The sequence below is a fragment of the Pipistrellus kuhlii genome, unplaced genomic scaffold, assembly GCF_014108245.1.
Source record: "Pipistrellus kuhlii isolate mPipKuh1 unplaced genomic scaffold, mPipKuh1.p scaffold_m20_p_2, whole genome shotgun sequence".
Lineage (NCBI taxonomy): Eukaryota > Metazoa > Chordata > Mammalia > Chiroptera > Vespertilionidae > Pipistrellus > Pipistrellus kuhlii.
This window is the reverse complement of record NW_023425515.1, coordinates 129,927,222-129,946,548: the sequence shown is the minus strand read 5'-3', so window position 1 is coordinate 129,946,548 and position 19,327 is coordinate 129,927,222. Positions and strand designations below refer to the sequence as shown.

General features: G+C 42.5%; 1 non-coding gene across 1 annotated transcript; it reads right to left on the bottom strand.

The window, feature by feature from the left end:
• Positions 1–12,575: 12,575 nt before the first annotated feature.
• Positions 12,576–12,710, bottom strand: LOC118725091. Its single transcript, XR_004989838.1, has one exon. It is a non-coding gene; the product is annotated as a small nucleolar RNA SNORA66 (small nucleolar RNA).
• Positions 12,711–19,327: the final 6,617 nt, after the last annotated feature.

Below are 19,327 nucleotides of genomic sequence, written 5' to 3'. Positions count from 1 at the left end.
AATCAAGAAAAAAATAAAATGCAGATATTGAATTTTTTATGGCAAATTCTGATTTAGTCGTAAGAGTTTTAAAATAAGATTGGCATGTGAATTAGAAGTTCTTGTATTTAACTCATAGTAGTTATAAAATATTGATACTATCGTATATATATGTGTGTGTGTATGTGTGTGTGTGTGTGTGTGTGTGTGTGTGTGTGTATGCCTACATATTTACTAGAGGCCCAGTGCACAAATTTGTGCACAGGTGAGGTCTGGCTGGTGGGTGGAGGGGCCGTAGGAAGTTGACAGGCAGGTCCCATCCCCATTGAGCCGGTTGGCCAGCTGCAGTGTGGGTCATAGTGACTGTTCATTCTGGTCATTCTGGTCATCAGGTCACTAGGCTTTTATATATACAGATAAGTTCATAAGAACTTATAGATATTTACTATGTTATTTATACTACATTTATTATATCTATATCTACATAAATAAAGGTATACTGTATGTACTATGAACTAAGTATATATCTCCAAAAAATGTTGAAAAAATCAATAATTGAACACACTTTTATGAACTTGGGAAACTTAAAGAAAGAGCAATGGTTCAAAGCCTGCACTATTAAATTAGAAAGACCTGGGCTTAGATTTTGGTTCTACTATTTGCCAGCTGTGTGAACTTGAGCACATTGCTGAACCTCTCTAAGATTCCTTATCTGTAAAAAGGGAATAATAACACCTGCTTTTTAGAGTTTCTGTGAAAATTAAATGTAAAATAATGACATGCTTTGCACACTTTCTGGCACATGGAATGTGCCAATATGTTAAAGCTATTATTAGCACAGAGCCTTGAGATCATTCTCTTGGCATCAATTCCTATACAATAATCCCACTAATGTTGAAAATGTGGGTGATTAAGCTGAATCTATATGGACAGTGACATAACCTGGAATTACATCTTTAAATAATCCTTGGGATCAGTTAGTTTATTTAACAGTTGTCTCTAGGGTACAGGAAAATGTTAGTTATTTGAGCTTTCTAAATTTAGGATCCCAAACCAACAAAAAGTTACTGCTTATCCAAAATAGAGTTTGATTAGATTTCTCTATTACTCAGAACTGTTGACAAGTTATTTTTGCTTGCACCGAGTTTATCATTCTCACATCTAGATGGAAAGCAATATCCAGAGCTCTTTAGGTTGAAAGTAAGAGAAATGCAACTCTTATTAGCTTAACCAAAAGATAATGTGTTGGCTCCAAGGACTGGGGACTTTGAGGGTTGATCTAGCTTCAGATGGTGCTAAATGTTGCCAGAGCCCTGGTTCCCTCCGTGTGTTGGCATCATTATCAGAGACCTTCCATGAAGCCTGGGGTTGGGGACCATAAGCTTCAGGCTTATGTGGTTTAGCGTGAGAGCCCAGAGAAAGGCCCTCCACTCTCTCCTCACAGCTATAAATCTTAGAGAAACAAATTATAGAGAGGGTTCTTATTAGGTCAGAGTAGGTGGGCCCTTGCAGTCATCTCACTGGAACAACATGCCGAGGGAAAGATGATTCCCAAAAGAAAATCAAAATCTGATTCCTCTGCCGAAACCGGTTTGGCTCAGTGGATAGAGCATCGGCCTGCTGACTGAAAGGTCTCAGGTTCGATTCTGGTCAAGGGCATGTACCTTGGTTTTGGGCACATCCCCGATAGGGGGTGTGCAAGAGGCAGCTGGTCGATGTTTCTCTCTCATCGACGTTTCTAGTTCTCTATCCCTCTCCCTTCCTCTCTGTAATAAATCAATAAAAATATATTTTTAAAAAATCAATAAAATATAAAAAAAACAAATAAATAAAAATAAAAGTGTCTCCCTTTCAAGAAAAAATAAAATCTGATTCCTCACAAAGGAGGATTGCAGAGTGAACAGGTAAAACCAGTAGATGCCCATAGCAGATAGTTTGAGTGGGATTGTCTGAAAACAAAGACCTCAGCATGACCATCATCTCATGGCTTCTATTAAAATATGCACTTCTTCATGGAACCACACAAAAATGTTTCTAAGGGGCATTGGGTCGGGCATTCTTGACTCTGCTTATTCTTCACGCTAAGCTCCACATGTGGTAAAAATCTGCAAAAAAAAAAAAAGATATATATATATATATATATATATATATATATATATATATATATAGTTATCCTCATCTGTTCTCCATCTTAAGCAGTATGTGTAATTACATGAAAACAAGAAAAATTCTTTCTTCATATTGAATAAGCAAATAAAACCATTAATTACAATACTATAAAAATGAAACAAGGAAATATCTCTCTACATTAAAAATACAAATCAGCCCTGGTAAGCGTGATTCAGTGGTTAGAGCATTGGCCTGTACACAGAAGGGTCTTGAGTTCGATTCCCAGTAAAGGACATGTACCTGAGTTACAGGTTCAACCTCCATCCCCAGTGGGAGAGAGTGTGGGAGGCAATCAATCGATGCATCTCTCTCACATTGATGTTTTTTCTCTCTTTCTCTCTCCCACTTTTCCTTCCACATTCTCCAATAAGCAATGGAAAAAATTACTTTCAGTGAGGATATTTTTTTTAATTTTTATTGATTTTTTACAGAGAGGAAGGGAGAAAGATAGAGAGCTAGAAACATCGATGAGAGGGAGTCATCTATCAGCTGCCTCCTGCACACCCCCTCCTGGGGACGTGCTCGAAACCAGGCACATGCCCTTGACAGGAATCAAACCTGGGACCCCTCAGTCCGCAGGCCGACACTCTATACCCTGAGCCAAACCGGTTTTGGCCAGTAAGGATATTTTCTTAAAAAATAAATCTTTATTGTTCATATTATTACAAATGTTCCTCATTTCCACACCCCTCCATTGCTCCCCTCCACCAGGTTCCTACCCCACCCTCTGCCCTTTCCCCAACCCCCATTGTCCTCATCCATAGGTGCACATTTTATGTTCAGTCTCTTTCCACACTCTCCTCTCCCCTTTTCCCTGAGAATCGTCGGTTCACTCCCCTTCCATACCTCTGATTCTATTATATTCACCAGTTAATATTGTTCATCAGATTTTTTTAATTCCCTTGGTTTTTAGATTCACTTGTTGATAGTTACGTATTTGTTGTTCATAATTTTTATCTTTATTTACTTTCTCTTCTGAAAAAACCCCCTTCAGCAATTCATATAATTCTGGTTTGGTGGTGATGAACTCCTTTAGCTTTTTTTTTATTAGTGAAACTCTTTATCTGGCCTTCGATTCTGAGTGATAGCTTTGTTGGGTAGATTATATTTGGCTGTAGGTTCTTACTATTCATCACCTTGAATATTTCTTGCCATTCCTGTCTGGCCTGCATGGTTTCTGTTGAGAAATCAGCTGACAATCATGTAGGTGCTCCTTTATAGGTAACTACTTGCTTTGCTCTTGCTGCTTTTAATATTCTCTCTTTGTCTTTTGCTCTTTGAATTTTAATTATGATGTGTCTTGGTGTGGTCTTCTGTGGATTCCTTTTGTTTGGAGTTCTGTGCGCTTCCTGGACTTGTAAGTCTAATTCTTTCACCAGGTGGGGGAAGTTTTCTGTCACTATTTCTTTCAGTATGTTTTCGATATCTTGCTCTCTCTCATCTTCTGGGACCCCCATAATTCTGATGTTGGTTCGCTTGAAGCTGTCCCAGAGTTTTCTTACATTATCTTCAACTTTCTGGATTCTCTTGCCTTCTTGCTTCTGGGGAGGAGTGTCTTCTGGCTCTTTATGTTCCAAATCTTTGACTTGATTCTTGAGATCTTCCATTCTGTTTTTAGGACTCTGTATAATATTTTTTTATTTCAGACAATGTATTCTTTCTTTCTTGTTGATCCCTTATTATTTCTTGTTGATCCCTTATTAGTTCTTGTTGATCCCTTTTCATCTCCTCATAGGTCTTATTGACCTTTTCTAAGAAATTCTTGAAAAACCTTATAGCGTGGTTTTGAACGCTATATCCAGTCTCTTCGTTTCCTCTATTTCTTTTGTTTGTGATCTATTTCCTTGTCTCGGCATTTTCACAGCTTCCAGGAGTTGGTAGGGTGGCTTTGTGTGCTAAGGTGTTCTATATGGTTCAGTGAGTCAGCCTCCCAGTTACCTGAGGTGGACAATCCTGGTATAGCCCTTTGTGGGCTGTGTGTGCAGTCTTGTTGTTAAGCCTTGCTTGTTGTTGGTATCACTGGGAAGCGTTGCTCTCCAAGCCAATTGGCTGTGAGGATCAGAAGTGTCTCAGCTAGGAGGGTTTCTGTATTCCACTTGAATGGGGCAGTGTCTCGGGGTGGCACAGACAAGCTTTGTTGAATCCCGCACAACTGGTTGCAGATAAGCTTTAGATTCCTGTCTGCCTCTCCATAGGAGAGTCCTATTGGCAGCCACTGGAAAGGCTTCTGTCCTCTGCTTGGATGAGATGAAGTCTCAGGTGGTGCAGATAAGCTTTATTCAGCCCCTCCCTACGAGGGTCTGGTTTCTGAGTCACACAGTAATGGCCGCTGACTTCACACACCTCTGAGAGATCTCTGCCCACTGCCTGACAGTCTGGCCTCTTCCTGTCTGGGGCCGTCTATCAGTGCAATAGGGTGGTTCTGTTTTCCTCCCTAACAAGAAAGCCAGCCACGCATTAGCTGTCCTCCCTCTCTGCACTCAGGGAGTAAGCCAGTAACAAACTCAGCCTGCCCTCTTCGCGCTCCACAAGCAAGCAAGCAGGCAGCGAACTCTGTGGCTGCCTTTTTGAGCGCACAGTTCTCCACACCTTCACAGTTCCTGAGGTTCAGCGCCCCTTCTCTCTCCTTCCCAGATGGTAGAGCCTCCTCTCTGCCAGCCGTCCAGCACTTCAGGGTGATGTTTCCCCTGCTTTTCAGTTCTAAATTCAAATTTGTTGTGGTTGGCTGCATTTGGGTGTCTACCCTATGCCACCATCTTGGTTTCTCCCAGTAAGGATATTTTTTTAAATTCTAATCAGGCAATTAGAAAATAGTAGTCTAAAATTTTGTCAACTTCAAAATAAGAACCAAAGAGTTAACATGATACATAATATCAAGATAAAATAAAATAAAACATTAGCATTATTTGCACTAGCAAATGACTATTGAGTCAATTTTTCTAAGTAAAACAGAATTACAAGTTATTTTGAATATAAAGAATAGGAAAAAAGAAAACCCTGTCTCCTTTATTCAGTCCCAAGGCTAAAAATAACTTTTAAACTGCTGATTTTATTCTTCAGCATTTTAGCATACGAGTGCATAAAATACTGATGGCTCTGAAATTAGAAGATTCTTGCTGAGACCTCACTGTGCTCTGCAAACATGATTTCATCTTCCAGCTTGGTTATGTTCCAGATCCAGGAGTGAGGGCAAGTTTGTGCTCAGGGAAGAAAAAAAAGAAAATATTTATAGAAGCTCCATAATACAACTTTAAAAAATCCATAACATATGTATGTAAACTCTCTGAACTTAATATGTGGGGTTACCCACTCCCAAATAGGGAAAAGCCACAGAATGTGGAGAAGAAGTTGGAAAATAGTCAATTCACCCTTTGTAATGAAGACACAAAAAAGAATGAGATGAGGGAATTCAGGGACTGGGAAGGTGGGGGGTGAAAAAAATTTTTTTTAAGGAGAATGAGATAAGCATCTGAAGATCTCTTTCCAAGAGTGACACATCCTAATTTTGAAACATGATAGCACTAGAGTATCTTCCTAAATCACCAAGATATTGCATAAAAACTCTCATCTGGAAGGCGTCACATTTAAACATGAATTAATATGTAGTAAACTGGCCTCCTAGAAATGAGATATTGCAATCATAAACTCTTTTGCAACCAGTGAACTGAACATCAAGACCTTTTTGGTATATCTCTATCACCCTTTTAAAGGAGAATGGGCATTGTATACCCTGTTATACATGGCGAGTAACTAAAGCTACTTTATAAAAATCTAATTTTCTTCTAATGTTCTCAAAATAGTTACTAAAGTTATCATGAAAGTTTCAGTACCTAACCTGTACTATTTCAATTTACCTATAATGGGTATAAATGTAATAATACTGTCCCTTATTGATCTGTAATACTATCAACAATAAAAAGCTAATATGCAAATCAACCGAACAGCAGAACAACCAACCAGTCACTATGATGCGCACTGACCACCAGGGGGCAGACACTCAGTGCAGGAGCTCCCCACTGGTGGTCAATGACTCCCACAGAGAGAGTGTTGCTCAGCCAGAAGCCAGGCTCATGGCTGGCAAGCCCAACAGCTCTGGTGAGAGCCTCTCTCACCTATGCAGCAGTCAGACATCCCCCGAGCGTTCCCTGACTGCAAGAGGGCACGGGCTGGTCTGAGGGAGAACCCCCCAACCCCCACTGAGTACATGAATTTTGTGCACCGGGCCTCTAGTATTAAAATTAAATGAAGTGACTAATAAGAACAAAGGGTACAGATAAAACACTAAGATCTATTATCAGATCTGCCACCAACTGATAACTATTGCTGGTAACCTAATACTTTTTTGCTCTCCTTTGTAAAATACAAAGAAAAGCATAGTTTTCTAAGGAGGTGTATATAAATTTAGTTATAGAAAAAGCAACCACTTCTTAGTAAAAGTCAAATGAACTAACAAAATGAACTTTCATACTTTTTAAATTAAGAAAAATAGTATCTTGTGATATAATATTAATTCCATAGCTATTCTTTTTTTTTTCCTTTCCTTTTCTTCTTTTTCTTTCTTTTTTAAAATATATTTTTTTGATTTTTTTTACAGAGAGGAAAGGAGAGGGATAGAGAGCTAGAAACATCGATGACAGAGAAACATCTATCGGCTGACTCTTGCACACCTCCTACTGGGGATGTGCCCACAACCAATGTACATGCCCTTGACCAGAATCGAACCTGGGATCTTTCACTGCGCAGACCGATGCTCTAACCACTGAGCCAAACCGGTTTTGGCTTTTTTTTTTCTTTTTCTTTTTCTTTTTTTGTGCACAAGATGCCCAGCCAACTGAGCTAACTGGCCAGGGCTTGATCATTCCTTTTTAATATATATATATATATATATATATATATATATATATAGATATATATATATAGATATATTATTGATTTCAGAGAGGAAGGGAGAGGAAGAGAGAGATTAAAAAAAAAAAAATCCGTGATGAGAGGGAATCATTAATTGGCTGCCTCCTGCAGGTTGGACCAAGCCCGCAACCCAGGCATGTGCCCTTGACCGGAATGGAACCTGGGACCCTTCGGTACGCAGGCTGATGATCTATCCTCCGAGCCAAACCGTCTAGGGCTCCATAGCTATTCTTGAAATTCAATCTTTGCTGATGATCTAGAGATTATTTTAATAGCATATGCCTTATTCTTGCTTAAAGAAAAGATGTTAAAGGTTAAGCATCTCATGTCCACCAACTAGAATAGAAGCTTCTTTTGATCTCTTTAGTTCACTTATGTATCATCACCTTGAGTGGTGCCTGATTGTGGGAGGCACTTAAATACTTGCTCAACTGGTGAATAAGAGAATGATGGAAAGTGGGTCTTTATGACACGCTGTCACCTATTCCAGATCACCTGATGTTTAGAAGTTATTAACTTTCATACCTTGGCATTTTCTTTATCCTTCAGTGGTCTGTGGATCTAGCCTAACACAGGTAAGATCTGGTCAAATATTGTTTGTTTTGTTTTTATAAACTTATGTATGTACAAGTTACAGTGCAGTTTTAACAATAAGAAAGAAATAAAGATCTGAGGCTTTGACTCTACAAGGTCAATATAACTAATTAAAAATAAACTTTTATCTAAAAAAAAGATGGTGTCTGGCCGTGGTAGCACAGTGGTTGATCATCAAGCTCTGAACCAGGAGGTCACGGTTCCATTTCCAGTCAGGCACGTGCCTGGCTGGTGGGCTTAATCCCCAAGGGGGACATGCAGGAGGTGGCTAATCAATGATTCTCTCTCATCATTGATGTTTCTCTCTCTCCCTCTCCCTTTCTCTCTGAAATCATTTTTTTTTTAATTTTTTTAAGGATGGTATTATCTTATTTCACATATCTTGACCTCTGTTTTTATTAAAGTACCTTCTTGTTTGGGCATTGTATTACAACTACCTTAGTTATGTCTATTTTGAGACTTAACCCAAGAATTCTGTTTTGTTTTAAATAAACACTTCTCACAGATCCATCTAGAAGACAAGACACCTTATTTTTCTGTTCAGGCAACTATTGATATAGTAGTTATGTTCCGAGCACTTTAAATAGACCCCAAACAATGAGTTTATGGAACTTTGAAAAATATGAGTAACAAAAGACAATTATGATAATAGATTAGCTATAGCAAGAGTTCAGTATTTTCTGATGCATGCTCTTATTTTTAAAAGTACACTGCAAATGAAAAACACACTTCTTGCTTTAACTTTCAACTGTTGACTCAGAATATCAATAGAGACAAAAAAAAAAAGTAAGCACTTTGATTTATTTATATTTCGACATCCACAGATGCACAGAAAATACAACATCTATCTACAGAATTTTTTAGAGGAGAGAAATATGCTCAGAGTGGAATGTCTGTGATGTTTACATTAAAATGAAAGTAGATTCTAATCTCTCAAAGGATCTCAAGACTTCCTTTCTGTCCTAGATAGAGAAGAATCCTCTGATTTATTATTTAGCTTGTTCATTATCACTCTGCATCTTTAAAAAAAAAAAAAAAAAAAAAAGCCCCATATATTTTACAAGCTCAAAGTCACTAACTCCTTGTTTACTTAAAATACGATAGAAGCAAGAATGAATGAATCATAGAAAATACATTTTAGTGATCAACATACAAAAGATTAAAAACATACTCTCTCTGCGTTAATAAAACTTTCAAAGGGCTTGTAGCCAATTCTGTCAAAGCCTCAGAAGTTCCTGTTTTGGCAGTTAAAAGAGAAGAACATGAAACATTTTGTGAATTTTTTTTCTTTATGGATAATTAAGCATAAGCCATAAGAAAGAAAATGTACACGTGTCCACCATATTTTCATCGCTCTGAGGATGAGGGCCACAGGCTGGAGATTTAACATTCAAAGGAAACACCGTTTGGATTACATTTGAGACCTGTCACTGATCTCTTTCTTAATGTTTTGTGGTCATTTTATCATGCTTAGCCGCTGTGTTCTCCTTTTTATGTAAAGTGATTTCGTTTAATATCATCTTCTCTTTTGATTCGGGGAGGCCAAACACATTCTCAAACAGCCAGAGCGCATTATCAGGTGTGAGTGAGCGGTGGGCGGTGGCTATGCGAGGGCTGCTGGGACATCCACCACCTTCCCTGGGCTTTCTCTTCCTTCATAAAGGACAGCCACAGAGAAACCCGGTGTTGCTAGCACCAAATCAGCACCATTTCTCCTGGGCCTGCAAGCATTTCTCTCCTTTTATTTGGCGTGGGAATTGATGCCCACACGTGGAAACTGATAGGTAACACTGTTCTCCTTAGTATGCTCCAGGAGTGAGTGCTCTCCAGGAGGGGAGAATCAGACTCACTATTATTACTAAGTGCTTTTTCAAAACCCAAAGAGCAGCATAGAAGTGACCCATCCTGAGAATTCTTAGAATTCGTTGAGTAACCAACAACTAGTGGCAATATATGTCCATTCATTTTACCTATTCAGCCAACATTCAATGAGATCCCATAACAGGCCAAGGGCAGCAGAATGCTAGTAGAGATGCCACCATGAATAAGATGCCTGCCCTCATAAAAAGTAAAGTCTGGTAGGGAGAAACATCAATTAAATAATTCTATTTAAATGTGTGTGTGTGTGTGTGTGTGTGTGTGTGTGTGTGTTTGTATACATTTAAAACTACTATAAGGACTAGGCAAAAAAAAGATATATAGTGCCATAAGGCTGAAAAATAGGAAAAGAAGGCAGTTGGGGGTGACCTGGCTGGCAAGGGAGGGCAGTCCCCCAACTGGTCGCCCCCAACTGCCCTCCCATTCTGGCCTGGTCACCCCTAACTTCCCATAGGGGAGGTGGAAAGTCAGGACAGTGTCCTAATGAAGTGTGTGCTTCTGAGTACTGAGGATGGGGGCAGAATGCAGGGAAGGAGGGAGTGGGGGAGTGGGGGAAGGGCAGCGAGAGCAATCCAACCCAGGGAGCAGCAAGAGGGCTTCTGCAGCTGGAGAAACTGAATGAATGTCAGCGCATCTAGATCTCAGAGAGCAAAGCAAGCGAGTGTTGGGGATGAGAAGAAGCCAGAAATGTAGGCAATAGTTAGTTTTTAAAAAGCTTTTTTTTTCCTTTACTTTTATTAGTATTTATGTTATGCTGAATTTACTCCCAGGCCATACGTTTTTGTTTCTTCTGTTGCTTCTGGGATAACGTTTTCTTCTGTGCAGCTTCCTCTTCTGGTTTATGAGCGATCAGCTCTTACTCAGGAAGGATCCTCCCGGCGTGGCAGGGAAGTTCCTACGGGGTAACACCCCCACCAGCTCTGTAAGTTCTGCGCTGCATCTTGGGAGCTCTGTTCACCTGGGTGTGCTCAATGACCAGAGAGTCTACATCTAAACCCTTAATTGCTGGCGCTGATCAGCAAACCCTGAGGGATGGATGAGCGGGTTATTCTGACACACGTCACTGAGAAAGAGCGGGCAAAGGGACTGCTTGGCTATGGGAACCGAAACAGCCCTGTTCGCCTACCTCCTTAGGCTTTTATTGTAATAACAGTTTGAACTAAAATGAACTATTAGACACTATCAGCAGGGTAAGCATCCTTGAGAACACACATGCGTCTGCAAGGGCGCCTGAAGACTAAGCATAAAGATTCCAGTAAAACACCCAGGACCTTAGACTTGTTTGGGAAAGTCGAGGCAGTGTCTGCTGCCTTCGACAAGGTCCCCCAAGAGATTCCCCCTTACAGATTTTCCAATCAAGTCCCATGCTTCCCCACACATAGGTCCAGCCTTGCTCTCTGCACTTTTAAGCACATGCAGCAAGAATTCAGCACTCTTTCTGGACCACCAGCTCTGTGTCCAGCCCACACCGACCAACCCCACCATTGTAATGACGGAATGGCACGCTCTGCATCCTTCAGATGCTTGGTGACTTTTCAAACATTTATACCCTTGATGGCCTGAGCAGTTTCACAAGTGTTCTTAAAGTGAACATGAAGATTCGAATCTCTTGATTTGCATAATTTTTGCGGGTTTTTCTGGGTCAAGTGAATACCGAACCATTTTCAGAAGTTACTTATGGCCACTTTGGGAAAGAGCTATAATTTTAATTTTCAAATTCAGTTGACATTCCATATTACATTAATTTTGATGTAGTGGTTACACATTTGTATAACTCACTAGAGGCCCGATGCACAAAATTCATGCACAGGGTGGGGGGTGTCCCTCAGCCCCGCCTACACCCTGTCTAATCTGGGACACCTCAAAGGATGTCCAACTGCCTCTCACAATCCAGGACTTCTGGCTCCCAACTGCTTGCCTGCCTGCCTGCCTGCCTGATTGCCCCTAACCACTTCTGCCTACCAGCCTGATCACCCCCTAACCACTCCCCTGATTGATGCGTAACTGTTCCCCTGCAGGCCAATTGCCCCTAACTACCCTCTCCTGTTGGCCTGGTCACTCCCAACTTCCCTCCGTGCCTGCTTGGTCACCCCTAACTGCCCTCCCTTGCTGGCCATCTTGTGTCCACATGGGGCCAGGATCTTTGACCACATGGGGGGCAGCCATCTTGTGTATTGGAGTGATGGTCAATCTGCACATTACTCTTTTATTAGACAGGATTACCTCAGTAAGTCTAATACCTACCTGACACCATATGTATTATTGACTAGATTCCTTATACTGTACTTTACATCCCTGTGAGCTTTATAGTTTCCTATCCAAGGAGCAGCAGGAGGACACTGAAAGAAGCATGTTTGGATTTTGAAATCCTCACTCACATAGCAGAGCTAGCAGAATGGTCTGGGAGCAGGTAGAGGGGACTCAGGGGCCCTGGCCAGGAGTCCCAGTGGGGCTGCTGATGGTAGCGATGGAGACTCGAGGTAGCATCCATGGGCCAGTGAGAGTGCCCATCACTTTAGAAAAGCGGAAACTCCAGAACAGCCCTTGAAACGCTGCACAGTCCATGCAGTCAATTTCCTCTCGGATATTGTGAGGCCGCCTGTTGCATGTCACCGATGTTTCTTTCACGTCTCATTCTGAATTCGGGCAGAGATCCCACCAGCAGGAAACCAGAGGTGCGGGAGGGAGTTTGGTTCTGAGTTTTCAGACCACGGCCTCGGGGAAGGGAGGAGCCTCTCTCTAGCAGGCGTGTCCCCCCCGCCCCCCATGCAGAGTGGTGGGGCAGGTGTGGCCAGGCTTCAGGGTCCCCACATCCTCATCATCGCCCTTTTCTACTCAGCCACCCAGGGCATGGCCCAAAGGTCATGCTTTTGTTCTCCCGCACTCCTGTCACCCGGGCATCACAACCTGCTCTGGGGAAAGTGTCTGACACACCAATTCTCACTGAGACGTAAAGGAAAAGTTATGGGTGACTTCTAACAAAGATTATGTAGGTTTTATTTTATTTCATTTTGTTTTGCTTTGTTTTGTTTTGTTTTGTTTCATTTCACTGTGCTATGATAAAATGGACCACCCAGTAGCCCCTGAGGCTAATACAGTTCTATCACAATTACTTTAGCAAACTTGGTTGGTTCCCATCACTTCTGCAATGCCATGCAAAGACAGAATATGTAGGTTTTTGTTTTTTTTAATTTTTTTTTTATTTTATTTTTTTATTATTGATTTTGTACAGAGAGGAAGGGAGAGAGATAGAGAGTTAGAAACATCGATGAGAGAGAGTCACCGATCAGTTGCCTCTTGCACACCCCCTACCGGGGATATGCCAGCAACCAAGGTACATGCCCTTGACCGGAATTGAACCTGGGTCCCTTCAGTCCCCAAGCCGACGCTCTATCCATTGAGCTAAACCGGTCCTGGCAGAATATGTAGGTTTTGATGCCTGAAGAAATGAATCTCTAATCACAGGAGGCCAAGCATTAGTCAACAGATGGAGAAAGTGTTTGGGAAGGCAGGATTCCATTGTTTTGCCCTGAAATTAACTACCTTATAGTTAGCATGCTCTTCTATAACTCACCTCTCTTACAACACATGGGCACCAGGGGTAAGGGAAAGAAAAAAACAGAAGGTAAAGGATTGAACAGTTTTCCCACAAATGGACTGAGAAGCACATGGCACTGTCCGCGGGTCTTCCCCAGCTCCACTCTTCCCCCTCTTCCTAGGAGGTTGCATCGATTTCTGTGGTTTAAATGTGACCTGTAGGCCGGCAATTCTGGGTTTTTCTCTTTTCTCCTGACCCTCCTCTGAGCTCCGACTCCTCCATCCAGCTACTTGCCACCTTCTCTGCTTAGCCTTCTCACAAGCATTTCAAACTGAACATGTCCAAACTTTAACTCTTTTTTTTTTTTTTTAATCTTCACCCAAGGATATCCTTTCCATTAATTTCTAGAGTTAGTGAAAGGAAAGGAGGGGAGGGGAGAGAGAGAAACGTCCGCATGAGAAAAACGCATCAATTGGCTGCCTCCCGCACGCACCCCAACTGGGGCCAGGGATTGAACCTGCAACAGGTACACGCCCCTGATTAGGAATCAAACCCGAAACCCTTTGGTCTGCAGGCTAGAGCTCTAACCACTGAGCAGCCGGCTAGGGCAAACTCTAACGCTTAGTCCTAGCACCAGCACCGCCCAACCCCAGACTTGCCCAATGCAGTAAATGGCAACACCATAAGCCAGAAACCTGGGGGCCATCCCAGACTCCCCCCTCTTTGCAGTAGTTTCCTGTGGCTGCCATCAAGTATCACCACCAACTTGGTGACTTCAAACAGCAGCATTTACTCCCTCATTGTCCTGGAGGCCAGGCCCCTGGGAACCAGGTGTCAGCCTCGCTGCGCTCCCCCTGGAGGCTCTGGGGGAGAACCCTTCCTTGTCTCGTCCTTCCATCCGCCCATGTTCTGTGGCTCCAGGAGTCCCCTGAGCTGCATCACCTCAACCCCTGCAACCATCTTCACCCGGCCTTCTCCACTTTTCTCCCTGTCTCTCCTCCGTGTCTCTTATGAGGACACTGTCAGAGAAGTTAGAGTTTGTTTTGGTACTCCAGGGTGATGTCATTTGGAGATCCTTAACTTGATTACATCTGCAAAGACATTTTCTCCCAAATAAGGTCACACTCTCAGGCTCCGGGGATTAAGACATGGACGCATCTTCTTGGGGCTCCTTCAGTCCACTGAAGTCTCTATTACTCCTCAGAGCCAACCCATCCATACGCCCTGGAGACGGTACCTTTACACTGTCTCTCTCAGCCACGCCCCCCACATTCATTTCCATGAAGATGCTGTGCCTCATTGCTCTCCTCCCCATCAAAGTCGCCTTGTCTCTCTTGAGCATTTCTGCATGGCCCCGACCGGCAGTGGTCTCCCTGCTTCCACTATGTTCATTCCCTACAGTGCAAACAAGAAGAGTGGCTTCAATATGCATCAATTAATTATGTATATAAATAATAAAACCAGGCCAAATCACTTACCTGCTTAAAAACCTCCAATGTACTTAGAACACATTCCGGTGTTATCCAGCCCCAGCACCCTTCCTTCAGTCCCTCATGCTAACAGTGTTCTAGCCACATGGACCTCCTACGAGTTGTTCAGAGAAGCTGTCTCTGGCTGACCTGTGTGAGAATGCACTCGCTGCCACTCTCTAACATGGCACCCTGTCCAGGATTGCCAGCCAGAGCATTTCTCAATATGGAATTCATTTACCAGCTTATCACCCAGCTCTTCACAGTAGACATGTTTTGTTTTTTATTTTTTATTTTTATTTTTTCTTGATTTCAGAGAGGATGGGAGAGGGAGAGAGAAATAAACATCAATGATGAGAGAGAATCATTGATGGGCTGTCTCCTGCAAGCCCCCACCGGGGGATCTAGCCCGCAAACCTATATGTGCCCTGCCCGGGAATCAAACCGTGATCTCCTGAGCTACACCTGCTGGGTTCTCCACACTAGACTGAACCTGCCTGAAAGCAGGGACAAAACCCCAGTGCCCAGCTGAGCACAGCACACTGTAGATGCCCAATAAACCTCTATTAAACAAATGATTGCATTAACTAATCAATGGTTCCCATTGGCTATGGAATTAAGAAGAAACCTTGCCTGGTATTCCAGGTCTCTGGCCTCTAGTCCTCACCCACCACCTACCCTGCCTCCTATGGAAGCGTTAGCTCCTGCAAATTCCGTCTTCTTACCTCTTTCCCCTCTTTGACTTATGCCATGTTCTCCTTCTGGAATGTCTATCCTCTCTTTCTGCTTACCACTTCCTGTTGCTTTTCTATGCCCAGTTCACATCTCTCCTCCTCCAGGTAGCCCTCTGTCATCACTCCACCCACATTATTCTTTCCCACCTCTCTGCTCTCCCCTAAGCTACTGTGCACCACAATATCACCGCCTCAGGTGGTCCTCACTCACACCTCTAACTGGGCCAAAAGATAGCAGAGCAACTCTCGGTCTCACATTTCTCTGAATATCCTTGATAGGAATGGAGACAATGAAATATCCTGGAAACTAGCCACTGGCTATTTCCTAGTCTCAGTTCTGCCCACAATTAGCTTAGGACGTCAAGCACTTTCCCTCACCTCTGGAGTATATTTTCTTCTGGAGTTTTATTTTTCACGAGTAAAATAAAGTGCATATGCCCGGCTGGTGTGGCTCAGTGGTTTGACATCAACCTATAAACCAGGAGGTCTAGGTTTGATTCCCAGCCAGGGCACATGCCTGGTTTGTGGGTTTGATCCCCATTGTAGGGTGTGCAGGAACAGCCGGTCCATGATTCTCTCCTATCATTGACTAGAGGCCCGGTGCATAAAATTCATGCATAGGCCTGGGAGGAGGAGGGGAGAGAAGGGTGTCTCTCAGCCCAGCCTGCACCCTCTCCAATCTGGGACATCCCTCTCACAACCCAGGACTGCTGGCTCCCAACTGCTCGCCTGCCTGCCTTCCTGATTGCCCCTAACTGCTTCTGCCTGCCAGCCTGATCATCCCCTAAGTACTCCCCGGCCAGCCTGATTGATGTCTAACTGCTCCCCTGCCAGCCTGTTTGCCCCCAGCTTCCCTCCTCTGCCGGCCTGGTAACCCCTAACTGCCCTCCCCTGCAGGGTTGATCGCCTCCAACTGCCCTCCCTTGCAGGTCCGGTGCCTCCCAACTGCCCTCCCCTGCTGGCCATCTTGTGGTGGCCATCTTGTGTCCACATGGGAGCAGGATCTTTGACCACATGGGGGAAGCCATCTTGTGTGTTGGAGTGATGGTCAATAATCTGCATATTACTCTTTTATTAGATAGGATAGAGGCCTGGTGCACTGGTGGGGGCCAGCTGGTTTGCCCTGAAGGGTGTCCCTGATCAGGGTGGGGTTCCCTTGGGGTGTGGGGTGGCCAGGGCGAGGGGCCTGTGGTGGTTTACAGGCCGGCCATGCCCCCTGGTGACCCAAGCAAAGATCCTGGTATCTGGAATTTGTTTACCTTCTACAATTGAAACTTTGTAGCCTGGACCGGAGCCAAGACATCTGCTTGCTCCTTTGCACCTGTTATTTCTGTTTGGATTTGTTTACCTTCTATAATTGAAACTTTGTATCTTTGAGTGGAGGCTTAGGCCTGCAAGGGCAGGCAGAAAGCTTGGCTTCTTCGGTTGCCTGGGAAACCAAGCCTCCCTCCTGCTCTCTGTGGCTGTAGCCATCTTGGTTGGGTTTATTTGCATACTTGTTCTGATTGGCTGGTGGGTGTGGCTGGTGGATGTGGCTTATGGGTATAACAGAGTGATGGTTAATTTGCATGTTATTTTTTTTATTATGTAGGATGTTTCTGTCCTCTCCCTTCCTCTCTGAAGTCAATAAAAATATATATTTTAAAAATAAAGCGCTTAGCCAAAACCGATTTGGCTCAATGCATAGAGCATCAGCCTGTGGACTGAAAGGTCCCAGGTTCAATTCCGGTCAAGGGCATATATATTGGTTGCGGGCACATTCCCAGTAGGGGTTGTGCAAGAAGCAGCTGATCGATGATTCTCTCTCATCAATGTTTCTAACTCTCTATCCCTCTCTCTTCCTCTCTGTAAAAAACCAATAAAATATATATTTTTTAAAAACTTGTAAAGTTTTTTTAAATAAATAAAAAAAAAAAAATAAAGTGCTTAGACCATATTGCTTTTAAGGCTCTTTTAGATCTAAAATACCAACAGTTTAAGAAAGAATAAGTTAAGTAAAATTAAAAAAAAACTTAAAAAACTTAAAAAATAAAATAAAATACCAACAGTTTAATAATCAATCAATTTTCGGAGCTCCAGTGGCACAATCAGTTAACATGCAGTACTTATATAATAATCAATCAATTTTAACAAATCTATTTCAGAAATGGGTATAGAGATTAAGTTAGTTGTTATATAAACATTTTAGATATTAAGAATGAAATCTCTGGCACTTAGAAAATACTCAGTAAATGAGTTGCTGATTAGTTCTTTTTTTCTTTCTTTTTTTTTTCTCCCAGCAAGAAAACTAAGGTTCAGTAATTTGAACAAAGTAACCCAAGGTTAACAGTGAGTAATGACAAAACCTAGGTCCTCCAGCTTAAAAAACCCACAGTGGCCCTGGCTGGTTTGGCTCAGTGGATAGAGTGTCGGCCTGTGGACCAGATGGTCCCAGGTTCGATTCCAGTCAAGGGTACATGCCCAGGGTTGCAGGCTCAATCCCCAGTAGGAGGCATGCAGGAGGCAGCCAATCAAAGATTCTCTCTCATCATTGATGTTTTTACCTCTCCTTCTCCCTTCCTCTCTAAAATCAATAAAAATATATATTTTTAAAAAACCCACACTGTCCCCCTGCCTCTGTGATAATAACAATCACCTTACATACAGGGATTTTACTTCATATCTGTTTTCATTACTATTATCTCATTCATCCTCATACCTATTCTGTTAATCGGGTAGTATTATACCAATTTTACACAGAAGGAAAGTGAGGCTCAGAGGGGTTCCATCATGTGCTGAAGGTCGTACACCAGGAGCTAAATTAGGACCGCACCCCAGATTTTAGACTCAAAACCTTAGTTATTTCTAATATGCCATAGGCACTGCAGCAAAGACAATTAATGAAATGGGCTTTTAAAGATCACATTTCTGCCAATAAAATTCTGCACCAGTGGTTGCCTCTTATAAACTTAGAAAACCTAAGAATAATATTTAATGGATTTAAATAATATGTTTACATGTAGGTGACTTTTCTGCTATCCCACTTTAGTGTTCCAAAACACTAAAGTGGGATAGCAGTGCAGTTCCTATCAATACTATTGGGAATCACACACCCTCATTTTTCACACAAAACACACCTATAGCACTCAACCATGCCAGAGGCAGGAATGTGTGTTGTCACATAAACAGACACACTGCTGCCCACTGGCGCTGTCTATGGGAAGCTTCCTAACTTAAACCCTTTCCCCCTAAACATAGTTTGAAGTTTGAAGAGATCCGAAAGGAGAAGCATTTTAGGATCCATCCCAAATCCATGGGAGAAGCTGGGACGCTTTCATGGTTTGAGTTTGGTTTCGTTTTTGTTTTTTAAGCTAAAAATTACTTTTTAAAAATATATATATATTCATTTATTTTTATTTTTTTTAAATATATTTTATTGATTTTGTACAGAGGAAGGGAGAGAGATACAGAGTTAGAAACTTCAATGAGAGAGAGTCATCGATCAGCTGCCTCTTGCACACCCCCTACTGGGGATATGCCCGAAACCAAGGAACATGCCCTTGATGGGAATCGAACCTGGGACCCTTCAGTCCCCAAGCCGACTCTCTATCCATTGAGCCAAACCTGTTTTGGCTTTAATTTATTTTTAGAGAGAGAGGAAGGGAGAGGGAGAAAGAGAAGCATCAATGTGAGAAGGCAACATTGACCAGCTGCCTCCTGCAAACATAAGGGATTAGTACTATTATTGCCCGCTGAAGGCGAACTTAAGATCAACGCTCCCATTTGCGAAGTCTGGTGTGTGTGCACGTCCTGCCACCTAGTGGCCACACAAAGAAGTCACCTTTAACTGCTCCTGGTATTGAAATCAATGAAGTGAAACTTAGTATTTTTAGAACTTTGAACCAATTTTCTCAATCTATCCAGCTTCTTATAATTTTTTTTAAAAAGTCTTATGTTTTTAAAATATATTTTATTGATTTTTCACAGAGAGGAAAGGAGAGATATAGAGAGATAGAAACGTCGATGAGAGAGAAACATCGACTAGCTGCCTCTTGCACACCCCCTACCAGGGATGTGCC